Source organism: Bactrocera oleae, chromosome 6 (genome assembly GCF_042242935.1).
Source record: "Bactrocera oleae isolate idBacOlea1 chromosome 6, idBacOlea1, whole genome shotgun sequence".
In the NCBI taxonomy this organism is placed as follows: Eukaryota; Metazoa; Arthropoda; class Insecta; order Diptera; family Tephritidae; genus Bactrocera; species Bactrocera oleae.
Window position 1 is genome coordinate 42,894,894 of NC_091540.1, and position 5,538 is coordinate 42,900,431.

A 5,538-nucleotide genomic window follows, 5' to 3' on the forward strand; every position below is an offset into this window, starting at 1 on the left:
AGCACAAACAAAAACGTGTGGATTTTAGACAGTGGTGCTTCTTCTCACTTGTGTTGTAACGGGGAATTATTTAATAAATTAGAAAAGAGCACACAATCCATACTATTGGCATCGGGGGAAAGTGTAAATGCTCAAGGCGTAGGTGATGTATTTCTACAGTCGGGAAATACAGAGATCACTCTGCGTAATGTACTTTTTGTGCCGGACTTACATTCTAATATTTTGTCGGTCAGCAAAATAATTAGTTATGGACATTGTGTGACATTTGGTAAAAATACAGCGCGTGTGGTAGATAGCTACGGTAAAGATTGTTTTGAAGCTAAATTAATTGCTGGTATATTTTGTGTTAATATGAAAAAAAGGCAAGAACGTGTATTAACAGTAATTCAACTTGAAGAGAATAAACTTTGGCACTCACGATTTGGTCATTTAAACTTTCATGATTTGGCAACATTATCAAAACAAAATATTGTGCGCGGTATGAAATTGAATTTTAGTAACGAAATTTCCTGTGTTATATGTGCGGAGTGTAAAATAAAGGTTAATCATTTCAAAACTAATAAAACTATTTACACTAAAAATTGCTTAGAACTTATTCACTCCGACATTTGTGGACCGATGCGTATATCGTCCCAGAGCGGTTCAAGGTACTTTATAACGTTTATTGACGATTTTACTAGGTACATTTCTACCTATTTCTTAAAAAATAAGTCAGAAGCGCTGCGTGCTTTTAAAGATTTTGTAACGCGATCAGAAAACCGAACCGGGCAAAAAGTGAAGAATATCCGCAGCGACAATGGGCGCGAATATTTGAGTGGCGAATTTGAAAGTTTTTTAAAAGAAAAAGGTATCAATCATCAACTTACAACCAGTTATACGCCACAGCAAAACGGAATTGCAGAGCGGGCTAATAGGACTTTAGTGGAGATGGCTAGATGTATGCTAGCTAAATCAAAATTGCCGCAGTGTCTGTGGACAGAAGCTGTCAATACAGCTACGTACTTGCGCAACAGATCTCCCACAAAGCTGCTAAAGAAAACTCCATACGAATGCTGGTTCAATAAAAAGCCAAATGTTTTACACTTGAAAGTTTTTGGGTGCGATGTCGTGTATTTAGACAAAAAACCGGGTAAATCGAAATTTCTTCCAAAGGGTAAAAAATGTTCATTTGTCGGTTATTCAGAGCATTCAAAGGCGTATAGATTATACAATAAAATTGATAAATCTATAACTATTTCTCGCGACGTTATCTTTTTTGAAAAATCATTTTCATATCACAATGTAGCTGGTGAAACTGGTGAAGAGTTCGTAAGTTTTAACGTTAAAGCAGGTGATACCAGCGCGGGTGCATATACTAACACAAGCAAACAAGCTAATTCTGAGCCAAGTATAGTGGGAAGTGATGCAGATTCAGTTTCAAGTTATGAAGAAGAAGCTTATGTTCCAACAGCTAATGTTAAACGCAAGAGAGGGCGTCCAAAACTTATGAGAGAGGGAAAAGTCGGCAGGCCGCGAAAAAAGTATGCGAGTGAACAGTCACTAGAGTTGTTAAGTCAGGTAACAACTTGTGCACGTGATCCGAAAACTGTGGCAGAAGCAATGTCAGATGGCTGTTCTCAGTTTTGGAAAGACGCGATGAAGTTGGAATATGATTCTTTAAAAAAAAACAATACGTGGGAGTTGGTAAATATACCTGAATCGAAGAATATTATTGGGAGCAAGTGGGTGTTCAGTACAAAACGGCACGCTGATGGAACTGTGGAGAAACACAAAGCGCGTTTAGTTGCCCAAGGCTGTGCCCAAAAATACAAAGTTGACTATAGTAATACTTACTCATCAGTAGCACGGTACTCTACAATCAGGCTAATTTTGGCGTTATCAGCGCAGCATAAATTATTCGTCAACCACATTGATATTGTGGCAGCGTATCTCAACGGGGAACTAGAAGAGAAGTTTTTATGCGGCAGCCGGAGATGTTTGTAGATAAAGCTAATCCACACAAAGTATGTAAGCTCAAAAAAGCGTTGTACGGACTAAAACAAGCAGGGCGGGAATGGAATCGTAAAATCGACGACATTTTACGGAGCATTGGGTTTGAAAGAAGTTTCACCGATGGTTGCGTATATCATCGTATAAAAGCTGATAACATCGCCGTTATAGTATTATACGTTGATGACATGTTGGTAGCATGCTCTTCAGAAAAGCTGATAGAAGGCATAGTATCCGATCTCAATGCAAATGTGGAAGCCATAGATCGAGGCCCAATCCAGTATTTTTTAGGCATGGAAATTTCGAGAGACTCTCCATGCGGAAATATTCAGCTTCATCAATCTCGTTTTACAGAGGAGCTATTGAAAGAATGGGGTATGTTCGATTGTAAATCGTCATCAACCCCGTTGACATGTGGAACAGTCTTGATTAAGTGCGAAAATAAAAACTGCAGTGAATTTTTCGACACACAGACATATCAGAGTCTCATTGGATCATTGACTTATTAGCCATGATATCTAGACCTGATATCGCTCACACTGTTTCAAAATTGTCTCAATTCAATTCACATCCCCACAATGAGCATTTTGTAGCAGCAAAGCATGTACTTCGTTATCTAAAAAGCACAACGAAAGGTATATTGCCCTATATTTCCAATAATCATTGTTTAGTTTGTTTCACAGATGCCGATTGGGGGTCCGATGCTACGGATCGAAAATCATATAGCGGCTATGCAGTCTTCTGTGCTGGTAGTCCGGTAGCGTGGGAGTCAACGAAACAAACGGTAGTCTCATTGAGTTCAATGGAAGCAGAATATGTAGCCATGTGCCAGGGATCCAAGGAAGTTGCCTTCTTAAGGAGTCTATTAAAGGAAATTGGCTTCCTTTCATATGTAAATTCTGCTACTAAATTTTTCTCGGACAACCAAGGTGCGCAATTTGCAGTGAAGAATCCAATAGTCCACAAAAGAAGCAAACATATGGATATCAAGTTCCACTATATACGAGAGAAATTCAACAACAGAGAAATTGACATTCAATATATCTCGACTGCAGAAAATGTAGCTGATATTTTCACGAAATCTCTTCCAAAAGAGAAACATAAACGTTTTTGTAAATTGCTCAACATAAGGTTCTGTTAAATACCTATGTAATTAGAGTTTGTTATTCTCATATGTAATTAATAATGTGGATTCAAATGTTAAATGAATATTATTTTTTTTGTTTGAAGATAATTTGGTTTGAGTCGGAGTATGTTAGTTATAGTTGGCATCACTGAAAGAGCAAACCAAATACCAAGTATATGTACATAATTTACTTTCTTATGTATTACAACTGTTACTCTATACTATTGTTATTTTTACATACTAAGTACAGTTTTTGTTCACTTCAATAAAACATTTTGTATCGAACGGACGTCTTTGAATTAAATATTCTAACATATACTTTATAAAAGTTCTTATCTGTAAATAAAAGAAAGCGTGAATAAGATCCAAGTTGACGTGTTTCGCGATGTAATTAACGAGTGCGGTCTCTTTTTATCAAGAGACGTATTTAAGCTGAGGGGCCTATTGCAGCCTATTTCATACTAACGCTTCATCTCTAGAATTAATGTGAAAATAAATATTTCTTTGTAGTGAAAATGTTTGTGGTTTATATGTTTCTATTTGCTGAAGGCACCGAAATTTGGTTTTATAGGAGAAAAAGCAAGCATTTAGCAGCAGTTCTTCGGCTGTTCTTGTGGGAGAACATGCTTCGATAAAGTTATAGGTTTTTGTTGTAGCAGCAGAAAACATCCCTGAACTAATTTAGCGGAATACTGCTAAGAGGGCAATGCTTGGTCGGATAAAAATCTGGCTCCGTTCCGGTTAAGTAGACCCGATTGTCGTAGGAACGGGTTATCTTATATGTAAAGTTATCACATAAGTATTGGCATCGGCGTTTCAAGGGTGATATTTTGAAGATGTTTTCCTTTATATCGCTATATATATACATTTTTATTCCTTAGAAATTTCTTGTCACTGTTCCTCAGTTTTCTATGAGTGTGTTTTTACTCAGATAGAAAAAGTGAGAGTGAAGTATCCGTTCGTGAGTTTGCTCGGCTTACATGCTCCTTTCCCAAATAAATTTAAAAATATAGCACCTCAACGATCTACATCTATAATTTTATATCTTGTGACCATTTAAAAAATTCCTCAACTGTGTAAATTTATATTGGGCTTACCCGTAAAACAATGCCACTGCTACAGCAGCATCCACATTAATATTTAATTATTTGCCACTAACTAAAACGCCTCACTAATTGGCATCACTGGTCAGCTAAATTGCACTCAAGCCCATCTATGCACCGCCGCTTTGTCCACATTTTGACAGACTATTTGCCAAACAAACAGCAGTTGGAGTTAACGAAAGCGATGGGGCGACGGAGAGTTCGCAGTGAAAAGTTGAATTTACTGTTAAGGATCCAGACGTCAAAAGCCACACACACACCACTCAATCAACTCGGCAAGCGGCGGACAAATGATGTGGCAGGACGACTGCATTCGCAGCAAAGTGTAATTGCTTGTGTGTATGTATTGTATTATATATATGTATGTATATTTAGTATTTGTGCGCATATGGCCAGCGATGATAACAATGAAATGTGGGCAAATAGCAAAAAAGTTTAAAGGTTAATTAATTTTAAATAATCGACTGCGAATGTCAGTTGTAATTATTGTGTTTAGGCCGTTGATTAATTGTCAACAGTGTGTGGTGAAATAAAATCAATAATTTTGCAAACATTTTCGTGAAGTTTTTCGCATGTCTTCTTAAGCACAAATATTTCTTCTTTAATAAGTGAAATTATACTTTTGTTTATATGTATAAAAGTATATTACTAAAACCCGTAATAATTTATATAAAATCTGCGTTTATAAAGAAACGAGTACAGTCTTCAGTCTGCATATAATTATGTAATACATGTATGTATGCCCTTAGGCTTTACAAGAAATATCAATAAAACAAGTAAGGAACTACTAAATTCGGTTCATACCGACACATACCATCGACTTGAGACTTGATTTTACTTGAGGACTAGATAAGAATTTGTCGCTAACAAAGACACGCTTACATAAAAGTTTTGCTTACTAAGTTAGGTTATACTGGCCGGCTGTCACTCCATACATAGATCTACTGCTCTCTGGAGGTTCTGATTAATTTGAGGTGAAGTATTTGTCGTACAGGACATCAACGATTTTTGCGAACTTTAAGCAAGCAAGCAACATAGTTTGCTACTTTGTCTAGTTCTTTGAACACCGAAGCTCCTCGATATTTGAAACGAGTTCTAGATAGTGCTTGACACAGGCAAAGAAGGTGTTCCAGAGCCTCGGTCATGCCAGCTTCTCTGCACTTTCTGCATGTATCGTCGTTACTTATAACCATCCAGCTTGCATGTGATGCCAGTAGGTTGTGACCTGTCAAAAAACAAACAACCGTCCAGCAGTTCTCTCTTTCCTTCGGGGCTCTTGCACATGATCTTAGCGATCCTACATGTACTTAAAGCATCCCA